The 26,100-nt window shown below is 42.3% G+C and overlaps 1 protein-coding gene across 3 annotated transcripts in view; it reads left to right on the top strand.

Moving 5' to 3' along the window:
* The window catches only part of JAK1 (Janus kinase 1), a 232,790-nt gene that overhangs the window by 69,566 nt on the left and 137,124 nt on the right, over nt 1–26,100 (top strand). Inside the window, exon 1 of one of the 3 annotated variants that reach the window (XM_068540045.1) lies at nt 19,743–19,970. The exons of 1 other annotated variant lie outside the window; for it this stretch is intronic. The gene's annotated coding sequence lies outside the window, so the exon portion shown is untranslated. Of the gene's footprint in view, nt 1–19,742; nt 19,971–20,897; nt 20,916–26,100 lie in introns of those variants that run through there. One more of the 3 variants, XM_068540047.1, reaches the window with a different exon arrangement.

Below are 26,100 nucleotides of genomic sequence, written 5' to 3'. Positions count from 1 at the left end.
AGCTTTAACTTTAGGTGTAACTGATTAATTGGTTGGGACAATGGCCTGATTGTAAATGATCAATGCCCAGCAGGTTCCCCCAACTTCTGCCCCTTTTTAGTTCCACCCTAGAGTAAAGAAAACAATTTAGAAATTACCAAGCACTTTCACATGCATGGTGTCACACTTGAATCTCTGCAATTCTGTCCTGAAAGTAGGTTAGTGTCTTAGTTCAGGTGGCTATAACTAAGTACCAAAGACTGAGTGGCTTATAAACAATAGAAATTTATTTCTCACAGTTCTGGAGGTGTCTGAGGTCAAGGTGTCAGCATGGTCAGGTTCTGATAAGAACCTTCTTCCTGGTTGCGGACTACCAGCTTCTCATTGTCTCCTCCAGTGGTGGAATGAGGACGAGAGAGTTCTTTGGGGTCCCGTTTACAAGGGCACTAAACCCATTCCCAAGGGCTCCACCCTCATGACCTAATTCCCTCCCAAAGGCCCCACCTTCTAATACCATCATATTGAAGGTTAGGATTTCAACGTATGAATTTGGGGGAGACACAAACATTCAGACCACTGCAGTTGGGCTTACCTACTATTTCAATTTAGAAACTTGACTATCAGGTTGCCTTGAAGTTTCTTGTTCAACATCACGAGGCTTGTGCACGTGAAAACAGGATTAGAACCTAAGTCTCATGGCAACAAGTCCGTTGCTTTTTCCAGGGCTCCAAATTGCTTCTCAGCCATTCAATTTAACAAGTGTTAAATTACATGTGTGGCTTCATCAGGTTCTGAGGGTGGCAAGAGTGCACAATATTGCCACGGCTCCCCAAGGACTTAGAGTTTATTTGATCAAGATCTATGTACATATAAAATGGCTACAGCATGAGAATTGTGTTTTCATGAAGTATTTTAGGAATGTAGTGAAAGGAGAAATCATCATGGCTGTTCACTGGGGAAACTTTCATGGAGGAGGCCTGTGGGTGTTCATAGCTGCTCGGTAGCAAATTAGGTACCAAATTAGGTAACTCATCAAGAGGATGAATACCTACTCTGTGTCGGGCACTGTGCTGGGTACCTCTCTTACCTTCTCTTATTTAAACCTACTCTCCACTTTACTCTCCACTTTACACTCTACTCTCCCTCAACGTGCAGGCAGACCTATGGGCTAGAACAGAGAGAGGGGGCATCTACTGTGTACATGGTCTCACTTTATAAAAGAAAGTCCTGACCCACAAAAAAATGCTTTGAGATAATTATGAAAAGGCCAAGCCATCAATCAAACATTTTGCCAAACTTAGGAAAACAAAACAAGAGAGAATATAAGTACAGAGGACATTAAAAGATCAGCATCTTTTGTTTTGTTTTGTTTTTGTTTTTATGAGATTATTTTATAAAACTTCCTATGTACAGCACGGTGACTATAGTTAATACTGTATTATATATTTGAAAGTTGCTAAGAGAGTAGATCTTAAAAGTTCTCATCGCAAGAAAAAAAATTGTAACCATGTGTGGTGATGACTAGATGTATTGAGGATCAGCATCTTTTAAACAGACCCAGTCTTTGTGGCCTAATACTTGGGGGACAGTCAGCTTCAAGAGGTCAAGATGCTTTGTTCCCCGAACGATTGAGGAAGGTGATCCCTAAGGAAGCTCATCTCCCTGGACAAGTTTCTAAAGCTATCAAATATGGTTTACATGTGTTTTCTAGAACTTTTATTCAATGTACTTTTTGTACATACATATTTACAATACATACATACTTTTGTATTCATATTATTTAAAAAATTTTTCCCTAATGCCCTATGTTCCATGATAACAGTTTTGTCAACACTGTAATGGTTGCCCAGCATTGGTGCTGGTTGGTACACCCTTCTCCACAGCTGTCGCCAAGTGTACAACTTGTTGCCAGGGTGCCAAGTTTACAACACAGAGGAGAAAGGCTTCAAGCAATTGCAGGAGAAGGGGGCAGCGTCAAACATTAGGTCACAGGGCTCAAAGGAGGAGGATAAGAAGATGCTGGAAAATCAGGTGGAGAGTTGACAAACAAGAACAGTTCAATTAGGGTACTTTTTTATTGTGGTGAAATTAACATACATAATATGCTATTTTAACCATTTTAAGTGCACAATTTAGTGGCATGAATTATTTACACTGTTGTGCTACCACTACCACTATCTATTTCTAAAACTTTTCCATTACCCCAAACAGAAGCTCTGTACCCATCAAGCAAATAACTTCCCATTACTCCTCCCTCCAGCCCCTGAGAAACACTAATCTACTTTCTGTCTCTGTGTATTTCCTACAGTATTTGTCCTTTTGTGTCTGGCTTATTTCAGGGTTCATCCATGTTGTAATATGTATCAGAACTTCATTCCTTTTACTGGCTGGATATTATTCTATTGTATGTATATACCACATTTTGTTCATTCTTCTGTTGATGGACACTTGGATTGTTTCCACCTTATTGGCTATTGTGAATAGTGCTGCAGTGAACATTGGCATACAATACCTCTTTGAGTCCCTCTTTGCAATTCTTTTAAGTGTATACTAGGAGTGGAATTGCTGGTAATTCTGTTTAACTTCTTGAGGAACTGCCAATCTGTTTTCCACAGGGACTGCACCATTTTACATTCCTACCAGCAGTGTATGAGTGTTCCAATTTCTCCACACCCTCGCCAACACTTGTTATTTCTGTTTCTGTTTGTTGTTTGTTTATTTGTTTAATAGTCATCTTCATATGTATGAAGTAGTTTCTTATTGTGATTCTGTGTTACATTTTCCAATGACTAATGGTGTTGAGCATTTTAAAAATTGGGTTGTTTGTCTTTGATTGAGTTGTAGGAGTTCTTATATATTTTGGATATTAAACCCTTATCAGATGTATGACTTGCAAATATTTTCTCCCATTCTGTGGGTTCTCTTTTCACTTACTTTTTTTTTTTTGTATTAGCAAAGTTTTACTTCTGGAGGGGATATATGTATACATATAGCTGATTCACTTTGTTTTACAGCAGAAACTAACCCAACATTGTAAAGCAATTATACTTCAATTTAAAAAAAAAAAAAAAAGGAAAAAAAAAGATTTGCTTAGGTTAAAAAAAAAGTTTTACTTCAATATTTTTCCTGCTTATAAATAACTCTGAAAAACTTGATATGCATGAGGCTAACATAGCTGTTATTTAAAGGCAATGTAGGGGCCACTGGAAATGTCTCTCTGACAAGAGACACTGCTCAAAATCTTCTTCATGCTGGGGGTGAAGGCAGGAGGATGGGGTAGAGCTCTGCCATCAATCCCCTGCCCCAGTCCCCCTCCCCATGGTGAATCAGACTCTGCTAAGTTGACAGCTTGGAACTCCTAAGGTTACCTGAATATTTCGGTGTGTTAGGGGAAAATGCCAGGGTTTCAAGATGGCCCATGTGCCAGCCTGATGGGCCCTCAGCCAGCACCTTCTTCCCACTCCAGACACAAGAAAAGCCAAGCTCCTGGCTGGCTGGGGCCTGCTTGGGCCTTTGGGTGGGAGGTAGCCTTTCACCCCCAGCACCGCTCCCCACTCCCCACCAGGAATTTTTGGTGTCACCTGTCTCATGTGGTATCAGATGCTGCTGAGGCCTAGTCATGGCTCTGAGGCAGACAGTGAGGGGTGGCAGGCAAAGGTCCCAGGACCGTGGCTGGGGGCAGTCCCAGCACCTGCAGCTCTGGGCTGCCCCTACTTTTATGTTTATTTCCAGACTGTGGACCCCCGCAGGGAGGGTTGGGTGGGGCATGGTGATGGCAGCCGCATCCCTGTAATAGGAGAAGAGGGCAAGAAGGGAGAGACAAAGTGTCATGAGGACAGGGACAGGGCTGAGTGAGAACCAGCCAGGAACTTGCCCTGAAGTTTGCCAGCTGTGGCCCACCTGAAACAGAGCTCTGCTTCCAAGGGGACCCCTCAGGTCAGCCCAGCTGGGTGACCACCCAGGGCATAGGCAGGCCAGACTGAACCTGGGGCCACAGCATTAAATAACACTGGCAGAGGAGGACTGGTTGAGGACAGGGCATGGTGAGTGTTCAGGGTGTGATGCTGCCAGTGCCCAGCCATCAGAAGGGGAAGCAGCGCTCCTTGAAGTGACCCACGTGGTCCAGGTTGGGCAGGCAGGAGTACCAGAGGCTCCTCCTCCAGGGCAGAATGTGGTCCTGGATCATCTCCTTGTTCACAAAGCCCGAGCTGTAGTCCCAGGCTTCAGGGGCTTTGTCTACCGTGTACCAGAGCTTGAAGCAAGTGGAATGTTCGTTCCTCCAGCTCCGGCTGCAGCAAAATGTCCTTCTTGGTCTGATTGGCAAAGAGCAGTTGGCACACGGTGTCATCCAAGTCCCTCATGATGGCACGGATCACCTGTAGCATCCAAGTGATGCTTGTTCCTCCTGTGATCATGTGAACAGACTTCACTTCTTGATGGGGTTAGATTTCTTGTCTGGACAGATGGCAAACTTTCCTTTGCCCTGGTAGACTAGCAGCCAGCTTGGGCCCTGGAACTCAGTGATGTCTCCAATCTTCTTGTTTTCCAGGTATGGGGACATCTTTACTTCCAGTGGGAAACTTGGGCTGGGTGTCTTTGAAGTAAACCTTGATGACCAGGTCCACTAAAGCCCTTTCATCATGGCTGGAGATGGTGTAGGGCTGAATGGTAAGGTTTTGGTGGATTTGAGCTGAAAAGTAGATGTGATGGCCTATGAGGAGGCCCAAGATGTAATGGGGCCGTAGCAGGTTGAAGTAGAACCACTGGGTGTTATGGCTGATGATCTCCTCATCGATAAGCCACAGTGAGTACTTGATGTCCAGGCTTTCAAAGGTAATGGCTGGGGCCCAGTGCTGCGTAGCAGGGCTATAGAGGAACCAGGCTGGGGAGAGCACCGTGTGGCCCAGTGTGCTCAGCTGGGCCCTGTGGTGGTGGCGGCTGCCCCAGCCAAGAAAGTTGGGCTGCCTCTTTTCACTTTCTTAATAATATCTTTTGATGCACAAAAGTTTCCAATTTTGACGAAACCCAGTTTATCTTTTTTTTTTTTTTTTTGGCTGTTTTGGGTCTTTGTTGCTGTCTCTAGTTGCAGCGAGCGGGGGCTACTCTTCATTGCGGTGCGCGGGCTTTTCATTGCAGTGGCTTCTCTTGTTGCGGAGCACGGGCTCTAGGCACGTGGGCTTCAGTAGTTGCCGCACGTGGGCTCAGTAGTTGTGGCTCACGGGCTCTAGAGCTCAGGCTCAGTAGTTGTGGTGCACGGGCTTAGTTGCTCTGTGGCATATGAGATCTTCCTGGACCAGGGCTCGAACCCGTGTCTGCTGCATTGGCAGGCGGACTCCTAAACACTGTGCCACCAGGGAAGTCCTTATCTTTTTTTTTTTTTTTTTTAATTGCTCATGCTTTGGTGTCATATCTAAGAATCCATTGCTAAACCAAGCATCACCAAGATTGACCCCTATGCTTTCTTCCAAGAGTTTTATGGTTCCATTTTGAGCTAATATTTGTATATGACGTGAGATAAGGCTCCAACTTCATTCTTTTGCATGTGGAAATCCAGTTGTGCTAGAACCGTTTGTTGAAGAGACTACTCTTTCCCCATTGAATGAAAGTAGCCCTTCTGGAAAATCAGTTGGCCATAGATGTATGGGTTTAATTTCTGGACTCTCAATTCTGTTTCATTGGTCTATATGTCTATCCTTATGCCAGTATCACACTGTTTAGATTACTGTAGCTTTGTAGTAAGTTTTGAAATCAGGAGTTGTGAGTCCTCCAACTTTGATCTTCCTTTTTAAGATTATTTTGGCTATTTTGGGCCTCTTGCAATCCCATATGAATTTGAGGATGGGTTTTTTTCATTTCTGAAAAAAATGTTGTTAGAATATTGATAGAGATTGTGTTGAATCTGTAAATCACTTTGGGTAGTATTGCCATCTTAACAATTTGAAGTCTTCTAATCCATTAACATGGATGTTGTTCCATTTAGTTAGGTTTTCCTTAATTTCTTTCACAGATGTTTTAGAGTTTTCAGTGTACAATATTTCACCTCCTTGGTTAAATTTATTCTTAGGTATTTTATACTTTTGGATGCTATTTGAATACTAGTGGAATTGCTTTCTTTATTTCCTTCTTGAATTGTTCATTGCTGGTGTATTGAAACACAACTGATTTTTGTGTGTTGATTTTGTGACCTGCAACCCTGCTGAATTTTTTTATTAGCTCTAGTAGCTTTCTTGTGGATTCTTTGGAATTGTCTGTATGTAGAATCATGACATCTGTGAATAGAGATATTTTACTTCTTTCTCTCCAGTTTGTTTCCCCTTTATTTATTTTTCTTACCTACTTCCTCTAGCTAGAACTAGTGTTGAATAGCACTATTCAACTAGTGTTAAATAGCAGTGATGCAAGTAGGCATCCTTGTCTTGTTCCTACTCTTAGGGGGAAAGCTTTCAGTCTTTTACTATTATGACGTTGGCTGTGGGTTTTTCATAAATGACCTTTATCATGTTAGAGAAGTTCCCTTTTATTCCTAGTTTTCTGAATGCTTGTATCATGAAAGGTTGTTGGATGTTGTCAAATGCATTTTCTGTGACAACTGAGATAATTTTTTTTTACATTTGTCCTATTAATGTGGTTTATTACATTGATTAATTTCCTTATGTTGAACCACTCTTGCATTCCTGAGATAAATCCCACCTGATCATGGTGTATAATCCTTTTAATATGCTGTTGGAATTGGTTTGCTACTATTTTGTTCAGGATTTTTGCATCTAGAAAGGATATTGACCTGTAATTTTCTTTTCTTGTGATGTCTTTATTGCCTTTGGTATCAGTGTAATGCTAGCCTTCCAGAATGAGTTGGTAAGTGTTCCCTCCATCATGGTTAACTGCATCAACTTTGGAGGCAGATGGTGTCAGTTTTAATCCTGCTTTTGCCACCAAAAAGTTTGTAATAAGTTTTTCATTATTTAACCTCTCTAAACTTCAGTTTCCCATTTATAAAATAGGTGCATTGGGAGTATTAATTGGGATCATTTATTGTAAAGCCAGTGGTGTGCTGGTAAAGGTTTAAAAATCAGCTCTTAGGGGACTTCCCTGGCAGTCCACTGGTTAAGACTCCACACTCCCAATGCAGGGGGCGCAGGTTCAATCCCTGGTCGGGGAACTAAGATCCCACATGCTGTGTGGTGCGGCCAAAAAAAAAGAGTCAGCTCTTAGAGAAGGTGGGAGTGGGAAACCCTGATTTGTAGTGTTTGCCTGTTTCCATGGTGTAAATACTCCTGCCATGGCTGATTTAAAGATACCGTTGTGAAGTCATCTAAGGTGGAGATGAGAAGAAATGCACACAGTATGCTTTCATGAGCCAGTGGGAGCTGACTCCAGTACATCACTTTTTTTAAAAAGTATGAAGTACATAATAAATGGTCAATCATGAAATATTATCACTTCAGTTGCCTTTAACAAAAAGCATAAAATAAAATGAAAATAGAATGATTCCTGAAAAGTCAAGATATAAATCTCCCTTTCTATTGCCTTATGTTCTAAAATAATTTATATTCTAGGTACTTTGAAATGTTATCTTCAGAAGGTCTGTCCTCTGTGGGAATCACATTGCATATCCCCTTACTATCTCTAGATCCTGTATCATTGTTTACAGTGAACATAATCACAGGGCTGATGGTCTCTGTCCACAAGTCCGTCTGCCCTGCTGGCAATTGACCGCACCTGGAAAAACTTGTTACTCCTAATTGCTTAACCATGTTAACCTTGAAGGCTGCTGGAAAACTTAGAGGCATCATCCTGCCTTGGCTCCCTGGTAACTAAGGTGTTCTGCCTGATACTGGTCTTGACAGCAGTCACCACCCGCTCATGCTTTCCCTAGAAGGCATAGATTGCCCAACCACCTCATCAGGCAAACAATTCTGCCAATGTCATGTCCTCTAGACTTCTGCTCAGACCCAGGCTTAGGAACATTTATGAAGCAAAGACTGTCTTGCCCTGTTCCCTGGGTACCTTGTCCCAATTCTTTTACCAAGTCACTGTTGTCCCATGTTCCTTATCCACCCATCTATCCATCCATCGTGCATCCAACCAAGACTTACAGAGTGCCTAATGGCTGCAAATACAAAGATGGTATATGGTTTCCATTGTCCATAAACTCACAGCCTGGGATGGGGTAGGGTAGAGTGGAGACAGATATGCAAACAAATAGAATATATTGTGATAAGGGAAAGTACAAAAGTATATGCAAAGTACTCTGGGAAACTAAAGGAGGAATTCTGCTTGCCTCTGGAAGTTAAGGAGGTTTTCGCAGAGTGTGTACAGGTAACCGTTGTGTAAAGCAGAGGCTTGGGGCCAGATAGGGTAGACTTTGTGTGCCTGACTGTGCCATTGAACCTGATCCTTCAGCAACAGGGAGCCTTTCTTTTCTTTCCTTTTTTTTTATTGCCCTGCATCTTAGAACTTCAAGGCTATGGTCCCTGTTAATAATAAAAAAATAACCAACTTTTTAAGGGCTTATAATGTGCCAGATATTGTACTAAGTGCTTTAAAATCATTATTTAACTTAATCTTCACAACAGCCTTAGAAAATAGAAATTATCATCCCCACTTTACAGATGAGAAAAATGAAATTTAAAACTCTAAGTCACATAACTAGGAATGGGTAGAACTAAAACCCAGCTCTAATTCAGTGCTGAGTCTGTGCTCTTAGAAGCACAAGCCAGCTGGACTTGGTATAGTTGAGGGCCTGGGAAGAGTGGTCCCATCTCCCCACACCAGCCTCCCAAAACTTCCTCCCATTTTACAGTGCTCGTACGTTAAACCCTCTTACCACCTACCTGGGCCGATAGCAATTATCTGAAAGTACCTTATTTAGGAGGCAGCGGTAGTTAATGTGGAGAAGGACTTCGTAGGATGTTGACAGCAGTGGGAATTTACTTCCAAGAACTGCGGTTGCTGTCGGCTGACGTTGAGTTAGTGATTAATATGCTCTTGTGTGATTCAGCTAATGCCCCTCCCAAATAATGTGTTAACCCAGTGAAAAAAGCACATGTCCAACTAAGCTGAATGTCAGACCTCTGTGTCAACTCCCATTTTACATTCTGTAGAAGGAAAAGCAGTCCCACTTAACACTGCTTACCAGGTATTTTATATATATATAATTAATTACATTATTAATTATATATAATTAATTATATAGATATAGAGTTTAATTTAGTGTTGACATCAACTCCGTGAGATTGTGTGTGTGCAGATAAGTAACCTGAAGCTCAGAAAGGTGAAACCACTTGTTCAAGCTTATGGAATCAACTTCTTTCTACTACTCCAGGACCCTAACTATTGGGGTGGTCTTGTTTAGTTTATAACATAGTGAATAACCGCTCTTCTTTTTAATACAGAAACGTTATTTATTTTTAGAGATGTCTCTAAAGGAGCATTATTATTTTAGAGATGGGGGTAGTGGAAAGAATGGGCACTTTGAAGCTAGGTATTCCTGGGTTAGAATTCTAGTTCCTGCTCTGTAGTGGTGTGACCTTTGGTAAATTCCCTAATCTTACCTCAAAAGATGATTGTGAGAATTGAAGCAGGTGGCTGGTCCCTAGGGGTACTTCAATACAGGTTAGTCCTTCTCAGCTGCTGGTCGGTGTAACATGAATGAGCATCTCCAGACATCTCAAGCAAATTGGTTAAATAATCAATATATTCTTAGAGTTTATTTTAATTAAAGAAAAAAAACCTCCTACCAGGTGGCCTTTTGGGGGGAAACTTAGGGACGGTAGTGTCAAACGAGGCAAATCATACAGCCCCCACAGGTTGAGACTCAGCAGACCCACCAGTGAGGCCTATTATACCCATGAGAGTTCTGGGGAGGAATGGGAAAAGCTGCTGTGTTGAAGCTGAAAAAAATCTGGTCCGGGAGACAAAACACACAGACAGATAGAAAGAGAAATAACCATAGAAGGCAGCAGAGGGCAAGAGTCCAAGGAGTGATGCAGGCAATCAATACTGCGTGAATTTGGAAGAGAGAGAGAGAGACCACTTAGAAGGGGCCAAGAAACCCTTCCTGACCTGCCTCCAGCACTCCGTCCTCCTTCTGTCCCTCCATAGTACTTCAGGTTTCTCTTAGAGTCACCAGTGCACTTAGCTCTTCGTAACAAGGTGGAGAAACTTTCACTGTCTCTTAATAGCTGGTGCCAGAATTCCTCTTGGGGATGGAAGCATCTAGGTTTGGAAAATTCGGTGTAATGGAATAGGCTGGGGAGTGCTGGAGGCACAAAGCTGAGACCCAAGGACCTGGCTGTTGGAGGAGGGGCGACTTACTGTGTTAAGACAGGGAGAATTTGAGATGCGTGGGGGCAATCTGGGATGGAGTGAGTGAGGAAAAGAGAGGAGGGAGGGCAGAGGGAAAAGGAAGAGAGCAGCCAGCAGCACAGCAAAGCTGTGATTCCTCCCCACAATTACCTACATCTCCAGCGACTGCTACTAAACCCAGGCAGCTTTGTAGGAGTGCCTTTAATGGGAAAACCAGGAAGAGGCCAAGTTTCGTTTCAACACTGTGCAGAACACATTAGACGTGGGGCGGTGGAATTTACCCAGCTCTTGAAAGGGCTCTATACTTCCACAGGCCAGGTAAAGGCTGGGGGTTCAAACCAAGTTTACCCAGATCTTTGAGAGGCAGACTTCTGAGTTATCTAATTCCTTTCTCTTTTCTTCTTTGACTTTTCCTCCCCTCTAGACTCACAGTACCTGACACATAGTAGGCACTCCATAAATATCTGTTATGCTGAATCAAATAAAAATATGATACCTGGTTTCTGCTGTCATGGTACCTAAAATTGAGTGAAGACAACACAAATGCATTTCACACATAAAAATCTAATCTTAACAATTCTGAGAAGGCTATAGGTACCCATTAAATAGGCCTAACACTTCTCTGTTTTTCAGTATCCTTCAAGGTTTTGCTCACATTTCATCCTCCAGGAAGCCTACCAGGATTTTCAGTGATGTGTCCTGTCTCTGAAATCTTACGACATTTTCTACCTGTATCAGCAAATTTGACACTTGATCACTTATTTTTTGATGGATGTCTTTCCTTTTTCACTACATACTACAGTCCCTGAGGGCAGGAAGCGTGGCCACCCTTGGACAGAGGCGGCCACGCTCAGTGGCCTGAGTGTGAGTACATAGAGTACCTTAACGCACATGGCTGTTCAGTTGATTGTTACTGATCGTATGTGTCCTGCATCATATTCTCAGAAACTTGAGAACTTAGTATGTGCTTGGCAAATATTAGTACTGATTAACTATTTGCTGAATTGAGTTGAATTGTTGGGTAGCATAGACCTCTGAGATTATAAGATTCCTAGATATCATTCTCCTACCAAAGAAACAGAAAATTAGAAATTAGGAAGGAATCAAATCTAATTCTTGTTAAGCTGTAATTTATCTTCCTATTGCTTTTGGGCATAAATTTAGGCTTTCCACTTCAAATGCAAATCTGATTTCTTGGCCAGTAAATTTTGTATGGCTACTTTGAGGTTAAGAAATAAAGATGCATAGCATTTTGAGGCTGGCAGGCAGCAGAAGATCATGTGATCTAACCCAGGCGAAATGTGAGTTCAGAGAGGTTAAATAGACTGCCTTATGCTTCTGTAGGCTGTTGTAGAGCTTACTTAGCTTTCAAGTTTCCTGCTTTCTGGTCCAGTGTTCTTTCTAGGGCACTAAGCTTGGTTGTCAGAATAGCATTTCTTCAAAGTGTATTCATTATTAATGCAGTATACTAAGTCCCTGGGGTAGAATAAGCCTCATTATTATAGCTAGTAAGTCAGTCTAAAGCAATCTGATATTCCTGTAAAACTGAATAAATTTTGTAGTAAAGTACCCTTGGGCTCACTGCCTTCTGAGGTGGCCATCATCTCATTTGTCCTATATTTTAAAAAAATCCATAAATGAGCCCTTCTGTGTTAACATTCATTATAACTTAGCTTTATTGATTCTGTTATAGTGCTGTTAATTACAGGAACCACAGAAATCATTAGGTTAAATCCATAATAAATAAGATTAGTAATACTTATTCTTCTCTGTATACTGAGTGTTTTTATGATAAACTGATGTTTATCTTTTCAGACATTACTACATTAACATCTTGTAAAATAATTATATGAGACATTTTAATTTTTTTAGGCAAAAACATTTGAGTATCTTCTAATAACTAGTGATGTTAACAATCATTATTAATCCTCGTGACAACCCTATGAAGTGGACATTATCGTTATCTTCACTTACAGATGAAGAAATCAAAGCTTATAGAAATTCAGTATCTTGCCCAAGATCCCACAACAGGGGAAGCCAAGATTAAATGAGATGATATATATGTACCTAGCACAGTGCTGAGCGGATAGTGTAGTGAATAAATACAAGTGGAAGAGTCAGTGTGAAGTGAAAATAAGTGAAGGAAAAGATGAAGCTGTTGTGAGGATAGTATATAAAGTATGTGTTATAAGTTCCTATATATTATACACATATGACTAAAATTTGATTCTGAGCTTCCTAACAGTCAAAGGGAGAAACGTAATCAGTTACATAAGTGGTAAGTAACCTTGCTTAAGAGAAGTATATACTCAGCCATAGAAAGGAATGAAATTGTGTCATTTGCAGACATGTGGATGGACCTAGAGACTGTCATACAGAGTGAAGTAAGTCAGAGAAAAACAAATATCGTATATTAACACACATATATGGAATCTAGAAAAATGGCATAGATGATCTTATTTGCAAAGCAGAAATAGAGACACAGACGTAGAGAACAAACATACGGACACCAAGGGGGAAAAGGGGGATGGGATGAATTGGGAGGTTGGGATTGACATAAATACACTACTATGTATAAAACAGATAATTAATGAGAACCTACTGTATAGCACAGGGAACTCTACTCCATGCTCTGTGGTGACCTAAATGGGAAGGAAATCCAAAAAAGAGGGGTTATATGTATACGTATGGCTGATTCACTTTGCTGTACAGCAGAAACTGACACAGCAGTGTAAAGCAACTATACTCCAATTTAAAAAAAGAGAAGATAAATATTTCTGGAGCTCAGACCTAAGGGTCCTTTTTCAAGACAGAGGATTTACTTTAGCAGGGACCTTAGAGGTTGAGACAAAGTCACTATGGGATGCTGTTAGAAGCCTGGAGGAAGTGATGGCCAAGCCTGAGTGAAGTGGAGAGGCCTGAGTTGCCCTGGCAGGAGGCAGAGGAAGGATTAAGAAGTTGGAGGGGTGTACTAGAAGGGCAATGTTATGGAAGACTCACCAGAGCATTATGTTCCATGGGAGGCCTGAAGGATACAACATTCACCTAAACCATTAAGAATGGCTGAGTAATATTTCATTGTATATATATACCACATCTTCTTTATCCATTCATCTGCTGACGGACACTGTCGTACTTGTTTCTTGATGGACCTATACTAATACATGCTCCTCAGCTAGTAACTAGCTAATCAAGTGCCATCCATGCACTGTAATGTGGCTGGAATAGTGAGTTTGTATACACCTTCTTACCTAACCTTCATAATCATTTATTGAGGTAAATGGACTGGGTAATATTATTCCAATTTTACATGTGAGGAAACTAAGGATTATTTTAGGAGAACTTGCCTGGGGCACACAGCTAGGAAGTGGCAGAGCTGAGCTGAAGTTCAAACTTAGGTTCACATTTACTCCAAAGTCAAATTTACGACTAGGCCATGGGACAGTTGGGCTGAGGGCAGAGTTATCATCTCATGAGAGTCGAAGTATCTGAGGAAGAAGGATCTCAGGTCTTACAGGAGTGGGCTGAGACAGTTCAAATCAGATCAAGGTTTATCTCAAGCAATAATTTGAGGGCAGAATCAATATTGTATCAAATGTGTGATGCCTCGAGACATCAAAGTTCTATTCTGGACAGTATCCCCTCAGTAATTTTAGTCTGAAAAGGTTTTAAAGTGTGCATTCAGGGACTTCCCTGGTGGTCCAGTGGTTAAGACTCCGCGCTCCTGATGCAGGGGGCCAGGGTTCGACCCCTGGTCAGAGAACTAGATCCCACACGCCACAACTAAAAAGATCCCGCATCCTGCAACTAAGACACGGGACAGCCAAATAACTAAATAAAGTGCACATTCATAAGCATAAATATGATTCATTTGCTTTCATCTTTTTTCTTTCGTTGAATTAAACTTTTAGCAAATATCTATTGATCTTCTACTACATGTCATGCATGGTTCCTTCTAAGTAAAAAATTATATACTTTCCTTTTCCTTCCTGTTACATTTAGTCAGACTCTTTTACTTCCTTTCAGTCTATCCTTATGAGTAAGTATATTCAGTGGTCTGCTGTATTCACGGTACTAAGCAGTGGAAAAGGATCTCATTCTTGTAAGTGTAATCATTTCCCCATCATAGATGGAGCCTAACTCGTGCATCAGAGATCATATAGAAGAAGATCTGTCCAGTTACCATCAAAGTTTAGTTTCGAGGTAAAAGATTTAACATTTAATTTTACTTATCCTTTTTTTGGAGAGTGGGATGAGGGAGAGGGATTGTTAAATGAAGGGCATACATTTATTGAATACTATATTTTCAACATAAATGACAGTCTTGATTGTAAAAAAAAAAAAGCACTTTAGACACTTCAGAGCATCCACTGAAATTGTAGATGGTTTAAATATTGGATATTTAAAATATTTAGCTATATAAAACCTAGAGTAATATAGAATGAACACATGCCATTTCCCTTCACTTTCTATCCCTTAAATCTCTTTTTTTTCTTAGCATATATCACTACTGACGTTATTTTAATTATTTATTCATTTACTTGTTTTCAGCTATCCTCCCCAACTAGGAACCTTTTCTGTATTATTTCACTGCTGTATTTGCAGGACAGAATAGTGCCTGGTACATAGTGGTACTCACCAAATATTTGTTGTATTCATTTATTTAACCTAAAAAGAGAGGATAATTTCCTAAAGAATCACAGGCGATATCACAATGCGAACAGACAGACAACAAACCCAAAACCCACAGCAATTCAACGTGCTTGACTACAAGAAAACGGAAAACTTTCACAAGCATAGTTTTTTAAAGAGCAAATAGTATGCTGAAAAAATACATATCAAAAGCATGACAGAAAAACTATTGCTATTTTAATTGAAGATCCTATTACTACAAATTGATAGAAGATACTATGACCCCAGTAGATAGTGGACAAGAACAAAAACAGACTGTATTTCCCCTACCCACCCCGGCACACACATTGGTAAATTAAAAGAAACACGAAAAACAGAAACTAGTGAGAAAGCATAGGGAAAATTATTAATCTCTTTAACAATCATGGAAATTCAAAATTAAAGCAACAAGGTATATTTTTAAAACATTAAAGTTATAAACCATTTAAAATGTTAAAATGTCCATTGTTACAAAGCCTAACATTGTGTACATTTTTTAGGGCAGTGTAAATTCATGGAAATTTCTTGGAAACTGACTTGGCAATATGAATCTATGAATCAAGAATCTAAAACTATGCAGTGCATTTGACTCAATAATTACATTTCTGTGAATCCCTCTTAAGGTATTATCTAAATATTATATATTTAATTATTATTTAGGTTATTTGCACGGAGAAAGTCATTAGTTATGAAACTTCTGTAGTAGGCATTTATAAGTAAAATGCTTATAAATTAAGTTTAAGGAAACATTTACAAAATTACATGCACACCATGATTATGCTTGTATTAATAATATCCCTAGTGAAAAAATAACTGCAAGAAAATTAGAGGTGATTTTGCCTCTCTTTTCTAGTTTCCAGAATTTTATGATTTGTACAATGGTATTTTAGTTTAGTTTTGTTCGGTATAACCTTTTAAATGCAAACCTCAGTGTTTGAATCTAATATATTTTCCCATTGTAATCTAGGAAACAGCTTTTGCAGAGAAAGACTGGTGACCAGATGCTCTTTTGATGAAAATTTATGTGTGAAACCTATGTATGTATGATTGCTGGCTGGATGATTTTTTTTTTTAAATAGAATTTCCTAATAAGAGGCTTCTACTTCATTACATTTAGTTTGGTTCAGTTTGGATGAATATTTGTAGCAGATTGTAGGTTTCTTGCTACACATGACATGTTTGAAGGAGATATGTTTATTCCTCCTTTTACACTGTTCTCTCTCTGTCTCTCTCCTGTATATTCCCTATAGAGTAACCTTTAAAAGCTTTTCTATTTTCAAACATAAAATTGAATTCCTCGCCCAATTTAGTTGGTGGCATCCTTGGTCAACTCGTCGACTAATTTAGAGAATTTGGGAATCATGTGAAATTCCTTCCTCTGCCTCAGCACCCAGATCTAAGCAGTCATCACCCACTGTCTATTCTGTCTCCTCAGGTTTTTGACAACTTCTCAGTATCCCTCCCTGGTCCACTGCCTTAGATGTTGGTCTCATCACTTGCAGTTTGAAGCCCTACAATGTTATATGATTAATCTCCTTGCCCTGCAATCCATCTTCCACATTATCCCTATATTAGTGGTTCTCAAAGGGGATGATTTTTGTCCCCCAAGGCATATTTGGCAATATCTAAAGACATTTTTGGTTGTCATAAGTGGACCCGGTGGGCTGGGGAGTTGAGGGGGAAGAGAGTGGAGGAGGAGTGGAGGGTGGCTACTGGCATCTAGTGGTTAGAGGACAGAGATGTTGATGAACATCCTACAGTGCACAGGACAGCAACCCTACCCCCATAACAAAGAATTTTCTGGCCCCAAATATCAGTAGTGCTGAGGTTGAGAAACCCTGCCCTGGAGTGATTCTTCTCAAATAAAAATCTGCTTACATACCTCAAAAACACACTATTTATTTTGGGCAGAAGTTTTTGCATAAGGCCCATCTCTTCTTATTCCCCAGTCACACAGCGTATACTTATTACTGCCTGAATGTGCCACTTTCTCCCTGGTTCCTGTAACTTACCTGCTACTTGTAGCTTCTTCTTTTCTTTTTGATTTCTTCAGGCTGGGTTTCATGGTTCTTCTCTTGATCACTTTTAGAAGAGCATGAATCATACTGAATTGTTGCTTATCTATCTCCTCCACTACACTGTGAGCATCCAGAGGTCAGGGAAACCGTGTCCCATAGGGTTAACAGAAACTGGTAACAGAAATTCTTGAGCTTGTCTTTACAGCTTGCTAAAAAACCCCTCTGCTTGTAGAGCAAGCCTTAATTATTTTGTTGCAAATTGCATACCCTCCAAGCTTCCCATAGCCTAAACAGTAAGATGTTTGCCCAAGTTGTTTTCCAGGAACTTGGGGTCAGCTGAGTTTAGTTTGAGCTCCAGCTGGCTAAGACTGGTTGGGACCACTGACCCTAAAACTGGGTCTGTGCAAGTGTCCCATAAATAACCTTTTGAAGTCAGAGGGCCAACAACTGTACCCTCAGATCATGCCAAGTGCCTCCATTTTTAAACATGCAGGCCATGAAGAAGCATGTAATTCAGATACTCCTGTGCGGGACCTGATTATCTCACCTTTCCCCATGCCTAAGACCACACTGCTTCTTTATTCCTGATATACCCCAAGCTCCTCCCCTTTGGGGAGGCAGATTTGAGATTTATTCTCCCATCTTCTTGCTTGGCTGCCTTGTGAATAAACCCTTTCTCTGCTGCACACCTTGGTGCCTCAGCATTTGGCTTGCTGAGCTTCCGACAAACGTGGTTCAGTAACATCAGGAACTGGGTCTTTTTTTTGGAATCTTCAGGACCCAGTGCAATGCCTGGTATAGTGGAATGGATCTGAGCTCAACTAAGGACCTCTGCTCATTCCATTTCATGAGCCCTGCAAAGCAACCAGATTTGTTCTCGGGCTTTTCTGACTTTCTTTTTTCTGTACCCTTTGCCTTACCTGAAATACTGTTCTTTCATGTTTCAGTCTCCACTCATATCACTACCACCTGTTCTTTAAGGCCCAGCTTGATTAAAAAAAAAAAAATCACAATAACTTACTAAGCCCACCACTTGTGTCAGGCCTGGCATTATCTTAGTTCACTTTCGGCATAGTCTTTATGAGGAAGGTATTATCCCAATTTAACAGGTGAAGAAAATAATGCAAACAGCCTTGAGTGGCAGGTGAGGCAAGACATTCACTCAAACACCCGCAAGGTAGGCAGCTGGACTGACCTTCCCCACTTGATTCTCTTCTCTGTTATCTCTGCTGTTTCCTTCCAGAAGACACCCTAGAGATTGTTTAGTCTGCCCCTCAACTCTTTTTTTTTTTTTTTGCCCCTCAACTCTTATGAGTAAACTGTGAACTGTTTAGGGCAGGGGTCCTCAAACACCCCTCCCCACGCACACACAGCAGGAGGTGAGCCGCGAGTGAGCGAAGCTTCATCTGCGGCTCCCCATCGCTCGCATTACCGCCTGAACCATTCTCCCCTCCCCCGCCAGTGGAAAAATTGTCTTCCACGAAACCGGCCCCTGGTGCCAAGAAGGTTGGGGACCGCTGGTTTAGGGTAACACAGGTGGTTAATGGTGGGAGCCAGACCTAAAACCCAGAATTCCAGATTCGAATGCGCTTTTCACGCACCACGTACCACACCCAGCACTTGCTCCATATGAAGTAAGCTGCCAGTAACTCGCCAAGTCTCCAGGAATCCTCCAGCAGGGTTGGTGGAGTCAGGGCACATGGGGAAGCCTCAGTGAGCAGTGAACCGAGCTGCAGAAGTCTGATCATGCATAGCTTAGGCAGATTCTCATCCAAGGATTTCCGGGGAGAAGGCACTGGAGTATTTTAAGCATGGGGGTGAGTGGAACACATATGAATTTTTAAAAGCTCACTGTGTAGAATTAATTGGAGACTGGATTGACTACAGAGTGACAACTTAAGAGATGTTTGCGGTCCTTCAGATGAGAGATGGTGGCAGCTAGGATCATGTTGTCGGAACACTTGGAGAAACAAATGGACTGGAGGCATATTTAGGAAGTAAAATCACCGTGATTTGGTCGTAGACTGCCTATGAGGTATGAATCTGGCTATAGTGTGACCTTAACTAAGATAATTAAGACTTGTTTCCTCAAAGATAAAAGGAAGATAAAACCTACTTTGAGGGATTATTAGTAAAAACTGAAAATCGCTGGACACACATTAGATATCAACAAATGTTTTTATTACTATTTATAAGTTTTAAAAAAACTTCTAAGACCTTGAAATACAGAATGGGTTGGACGTGAAGTAACCTGTTAACGTTGGAAGGTTAATTTCTTAAGTTGCTATTACTCTTATGCTTCACAAGCTCACCTCTTGCTCGGTGGCAACAAGGGGCAGAGGACTGTGAGAAATGCATCGCAGTGCACAAAGATGTGGTGAAGGGCACTCCAAATTCGAGACGGGTAAACCTATGGCCAAATCCTGACAATTTCACTTTCTGTGCTCGAAGATCTCTCTTCTTGTATTGGTGTTTCTAGAATACGTGGTGAAAAGAAGCGAGTGAGGGGCGGAGGAGTGAGCGAAGCCGCATGGGGGCGGGGCGCGAAGGCTAGAGGCGCTGGGTCCTGCGCGGAGGCGGTGCCGCCGCCTCCGCCTTCACCGCGGTCCCCGCCCCCCTTTCCGGGGGGCAGCCGCGCGTGACGTCACGAGGAGGCGGGACCGGCCGCGGGGTGGTAGGCGGGGCCGGCCGCGGGGTGGTAGGCGGGGCCGGCCGCGGGGTGGTAGGCGGGGCCGGCCGCGGGGTGGTAGGCGGGGCCAGCCGCGGGGCGAGGCGGGAGGCGGGTAGCGCAGGCCGCGGCGGCCGCGGAGTAGCTAGCAGCCGCTGACTGCCGAGCCCAGCGCCCTAGCCCTGGTAGCCCACCCCGCGCCCCCTCCTCAGCCCCCGGCGCGTGTACGCTGGGGCTCTGGGGGGCTGGCCGCTTAGGGAGCGGGCCGCCCGACCCTGACCCGCGCAGTGACCCGGAGCCCCCCGGCCCAGGCGCACACGGAAGTGGTGAGTGTCACCGAGTGGAGGTAGAGAAGCCTGCGGCGCCCGGAGGCTAGGGGCGCGGAGTCCGGCGCTGGCGGGAGACGCGGCCGCCGCTCTGGGCCCTCGCGCGTCGCGCACCCGGGGCCGCTCCTCGAGCGCGGCTCTGGACCTGGGGGCCGAGCCGGGCCAGGGCAGGGTGGGGGCGAGCGGGGGCGGGCGGGGAAGGCGGGGGATTTCCAGCTGAGCGGAGCCGGCCGGTGCCGGGAGGTCAGGGGCCGGGGGCCCCAGGCCCGAAGGGGAAAGGTTAAGGCTCGCTGCCCCCTCCCCCAGAGCGCACACCAAGTTTTCATAAACAAGCCTGGGACGCGCTGACATCCTGTTTATACCACCCTGAGATACAGGCGCGGGCTTGAGGTTTGACGTCCCTCGCTGTTGCACCGAGAACTTGACCGCCAGCCCTCTGACAGAATTGCCGGGGAGCGGAAGGAGGATTTTTCAGGCCTCAGGACGGATGCTGAGGGTCTTAGCCATTTGACTTCTTTGCCATCTCAGCGAGGGAAAGTTTCTGGGATTTGGGGCCCTGTTTGGGGCAGGGGGGCGTCTGGGGACTCAGGAGACGCCCCCTTTCCTTTTAGGTTCTGTTGGGACCCTGGCCCCTGGTAGCGGGCGAAAAGTATGAAAGACGCTCACTGGGCGAGATGGCCAAGGAAGAGGAACAGTGAGAGCGAGCCACTCGGGGAATTGCGAGTCCTACTGTAAAGGGACTAGTTAACCGAAACTGGGGCTGGTCTCTGGCTCCATGTGTAATTCCTCAGACCCCATCCGCACGCGGTCGCCAAGCATCAGAGGGAGAGGTCGCTTTAGCAGGACTAGTAAACACCCCTCTCAAGTCACTCCCCTAGGTTCCAGGGATGTGGGCGCCTTGGATGTGTGTTTACCGAGGAACTTCTCTAGGGGACTAGATAAAGGGTATGATTATTGCCAGGTGTTTGTGCACATTTTTTTGTTTTTTTGGATTGTATATTCTTTGCGAATTCTTGTGTGTCCATGGGAAAGAGGATCCAGTCCTCCGTGCCACTTCTCTTAATACGTGGCTGTGAGCTGTCTTATGCCCCTGGTTGGATACATGCTGTTGACTTTTTTTTTTTTTAAGAGTCCAGGGCTTTTTTCTCAGTGGCAGGAGTTTACAGCTGTATAAAATTGTTATTACTTTTTTGGGGGGAGGAAAGCATTAAAAACCTGACATAGTTAACTGATGAGTATAATGCAGAAACAACTAGATATGATCATGGAGTGTTTGTTGGCTTTTTTTTTTTTTTTTAGAAAAAAGATTTGAGTTATGGGCATTTACACAGTGGAAAAAATTTTTAAGATGAATATTTTATATTGATTACATTTTTGTTCCTCGCTTTCCAAAACTCCATTTTGTGTTGTTTCTGGGTTTTGCTTTGGGTGACTGATGTTTTTCAAGACCAGGCAGTCGTGTTTATTGAAGGATCAATGTGTTCTTTTGTACTTTGTGGTGAAGGTTAATGGAGGCTACAAGGGTCCCAGACACTTTGGGTACAATATGCATTGTAATATGGAGAAAATGTCTCCTATGTATAGATCCAGATCACATTTAAAGACGCAAGTACATCATACCTGCATGATTGTGGACGTTATGAATAGGAATAGTCACAACCTCTTAACTTTGCATATCATATTAACTAAGCACTTACACCGTATCTTAGTTTCTCTAAATAGCTACAAAAATGTATTTTTTTAATACTAGGATTGCAGTGTGACACTCCATGTTGAATAAAGCCAGTTTAGTTTCCCTATTCCACAGTATACTAATTGCTTATTATTATTGGGAAGTGATGATAGAGGGTGAATAAATAATACATACATAGATAAAATAATTCAAACATTTCCCGAAATATAACTACATTTTAATTTGTTGTAATTTAGTCAGTCTTAATATCAATTTGGCTAATGCTCTGTATGTACTTGTAATTATCTTTCTGATCAATTGGTATCTACCTTTTACAGATGTAAGTTGTTAAGGGGAATTAGCTTGCAAAATGTTTTCAATTCAAGCATTTGCTAAAAAGCTGGTAGAAAGTAAGGAATTTTGAGGGCAAAGTTGCTTTTGCAGGAAAAGAGACTCATTAAATGGCATGAAGAAATTTAAGCTGAGTGCTTTTAAATGGGATAGTGAGGTCTGCCAGTTTAGATTCTGGGTTCACAAACACTAGTGGTTTCAGCTGCAGACCACAGATTCTAATAATGTTTTGAAGTTATCACTCAGTTTCTTCTGAGTAGCTGGAAGTAACACATATATTTGGACAGAAACCCAGCTGAAGCAAGTATTGAGAATGTATAGGTTTATACCCATTTTAATAGAGTGGACACTAAGGTACAACTGCATTAATAAGGTTTTTTTTTTTTTTTTTTAAAAGTGGTACCTCCTTATTACTTTAAATTTTATTTATTTATTTATTTATGGCTGTGTTGGGTCTTCGCCTCTGTGCGAGGGCCTTCTCCAGTTGCGGCAAGTGGGGGCCACTCTTCATCGCGGTGCGCGGGCCTCTCACTATCGCAGCCTCTCGTTGCGGAGCACAGGCTCCAGACGCGCAGGCTCAGTAATTGTGGCTCACGGGCCTAGTTGCTCTGCGGTACGCGGGATCTTCCCAGACCAGGGCTCGAACCCGTGTCCCCTTCACCGGCAGGCAGACTCTCAACCACTGCGCCACCAGGGAAGCCCATTTATAAGGTTTATTAACAAAGACCAAGGTCTGTTTTCTGACTCCTTTGTTGAGTGTTTCCTCCCCCCACACACATTATTTTATATATCTTTATTATGTATATACTTATTGTGTTCTAATGGGGTCATTGCTTTTAGAAGATTTATCATCTGAGATGTGAGTATTTACAAGGAAGTTTTTCTTGTTCATTTCCACATTTAAAAAAATTGTTTTAAGTGGATAGGGAATTGATTAATTACTGAATCTTGCTGAGCAAGCAGCATCTGATGGTCTGACTTACGGTGGTCCAGTGTTCTGTGGAGCCTTATCATAGAATAAAGATGCCAGAAAGAACCTCGCAGATTCTTTTAGACCAGTGTTCCTCAGCTGGGTATGATTGTGCACCCAAGGAGATATTTGAGGTTTATGGAGACATTTTTGATTGTTAGAACTCTGGGGGGAGGGTGTGGGGTTGAGAGGAGGCAGTGTTACTGGCATCCAGTGGGTAGAGGCCAAGGATGCTGCTCAGCATCCTACAATGCATGGTGCAGCCACCTACAGCAAAGAATTATTTGGCTCAAAATGTCAGTAGTGCTGGTCTTGAGAAATCCTGTTTTGGAATGCCAGGTGGGTAACAAGAAGATCCTGGCTTCTGTCATGGCAAGCTGCTTCACTTCAGGCCCCTATTTTCTTCATCTGTAAAATGAAAATAAAAATATCTATCTTGGCCGTCTCACGAAGCTGTTGGGAAAAATTAGCTAAATAATGGATGGAAACTGAAGTGCTATGCAAATTATAACTATTGTGAAGACTTTTTTTTTTTTAATTGAAGTATAGTTGATCTACAGTGCTGTGCCAGTTTCTGCTGTGCAGCAAAGTGACTCAGTGATACACATAGAGACATGCTTTTTTATATTCTTTCCCATTATGGATTATCACAGGATATTGAATATAGTTCCCTGTGCTATACAGTAGGACCTTGTTGTTTATCCATGCTATATATAGTAGTTTACATCTGCTAATTCTAAACTCCCAGTCCTTCCCTCCCCCCTCCCCCTCCCCCTCCCCCTCCCCCTCCCCCTTGGCAACCACAAGTCTGTTCTCTGTAAGACATGATTTTTTTTTTTAAAAATTATTTATTTATTTATGGCTGTGTTTGGTCTTCGTTTCTGTGCGAGGGCTTTCTCTAGTTGCGGCAAGCGGGGGCCACTCTTCATCGCGGTGCGCGGGCCTCTCACTATCGCGGCCTCTCTTGTTGCGAGGCACAGGCTCCAGACGCGCAGGCTCAGTAGCTGTGGCTCACGGGCCTAGTTGCTCCGCGGCATGTGGGATCTTCCCAGACCAGGGCTCGAACCCGTGTCCCCTGCATTGGCAGGCAGATTCTCAACCACTGCACCACCAGGGAAGCCCATGATTTTTTAAAAATAGATGAATTGTTATATATACTGGTCGTTGAGGAGGAAAGGGGTTGAGGCAGTATGTTGAATGCCAAGATTGGATGGTTTGATTTTACTGAATTCTTTGTTATTCATTTTTTTGGGTAGAGGAATTATTTAATGTAGTTATGTTATTATTAGAACATAAATTTTTTAACTGTATTATTTTTTTAAACATAAGGATTATTTTCTCACTATAATGAGGGAAAACTCGTAAAAAAATTAGAACATAGAGGAAAGTAGAAAGTAGAGGAGAAAAGTCATCCATGGTCTACTCCCTTTTCCATTTAAGGACAATCACGTTCTTAGCAATTTCTTTTCTGTTAGAGTCATTTATATTGGAAGAAGAGTTAACGATGAAAAAAGCGGCAGTAGTGACCAAGAAAGGTGCTGTTCGTTTCTATGCCCTTCATTTTCTCTTTTCTAATAAATATGATGTACGGGCAGTTACATTATAGGAGACATTAGAAGAATTGGTTCACTATTTTTATACTTTGCGGGCTAACCTCCAAGCCGTGTTCTTGTTTGGCATGTTGTTTTCTCTCTGCTTCTTGCTCTCCCCTGAATTCAGCTAGGTGTGCCACTATTGCTTCCTGTCTCGAAAACCCTATGGTAACATGGGGTTTTAAACAGCTGCCATGTTGAAATGACCGGGTTTCTGGGGCAGGAAACTACTTCCTGTGAGTATTCTTTCCTCTGAAATGCACCAGCTTTTTTGGCAGTTTGAGGCAACAAGAAAGCATAAAACTTTAAGTTCATTTCTGTGGTATATTTACTTCTGAGGTTTTATGATCTGTGATTCTTAACAGCTGGCAGTGGGCACACATTTTTTTCCTTGGTGCTCTGTGAGTAAACTGCCGATCCTGAGGCAAGACCTGCTTTAGAGCAAAACGAAGATTTCTTTAAGTCTACTCTAGGCAGAAGACAGAGCTGGTCTTTGTTCAGATATTTTTAATCTGTGGTAACTGAATTTACTTACCAGTAATATTCACACAGCACTTTGTTCATTCATTTATTCATTCAGTAAATACTTTTTGAGCTCCTGCTGTGAGTCTCAGGGAGTGAATAAACAGAACAAAAGAGGCAAAAATCCTGCTTTTATAGAATTTACAGTCTAGTGGAAGACCCTTGAGCCTGTTCAGAGTTTCTCAGTTGCAGGTTATACACGGCAGCCACTGTGACTAGAGCAGGGTACTGAGAGGCAGCAGAAGGAGGTAGGGCTGGACATTCAGGATGGGGCCAGACTGTGAAGACTGCACAAGTCTGTGAGCAGTGTGAGGTCAGGGACTGTGACCTGTGTTGAATGAATGAACAGGGAAGATGGGAAGCCATTCACTGTTTTTGAGCTCAAGAATAACATCATTAGAAAATGAAACAGCTGTGAAGCACTGACAGTTCTATAAAGGGTCAGCTTCATTTGACCATTGTGCAGCTCTTCATCCTCCCCAGCACAGAAAATATTCCTTACTTATCCACCACTTATCAACTGTTCAGAAGACTACTAGGAAATAGAAAATGCTTAGAGCCAAAATAGATGTCATGAAGTCTATATATGCTTTCCTTATGGTAGAGTAAAACTTATTTTTGGTTTGCTTTTAATTTATAAAGGATTTGTAGACAATCTACCTAACTGGTTTTCAAGTTAATAGGAGGTTGAATACACAAAATGCAAGAGATGGGAATTGTTAAGAGGATGAATACAGGAAGGCACATTCTCTGAGGCAGGCAGTGTTAATTTTTATATTGGAAGTGAATGAGGAGAGGTTTATGAAAAACAGAGCCATAACTCAAAAAGTGAAGCACCTTGGGTGGGGCCATTTAGTGGAGGGGCGAATGCCATCGTAAATACCCTAGCATATTGAAGGTGTCACTTTCACAGTACAGTACAGTACAGTAATTGGTGTTGATAATGACCAGTCCATTAAGAAGAGAAGAGGTCAAGTTGTGGAGCATAATGGAAATGAGGCCAGATAGTTCTGGACTCTAGCA

The sequence above is a fragment of the Eschrichtius robustus genome, chromosome 3, assembly GCF_028021215.1.
Source record: "Eschrichtius robustus isolate mEscRob2 chromosome 3, mEscRob2.pri, whole genome shotgun sequence".
NCBI classification, from domain to species: domain Eukaryota; kingdom Metazoa; phylum Chordata; class Mammalia; order Artiodactyla; family Eschrichtiidae; genus Eschrichtius; species Eschrichtius robustus.
This window is presented reverse-complemented; position numbering and strand designations above follow the sequence as displayed.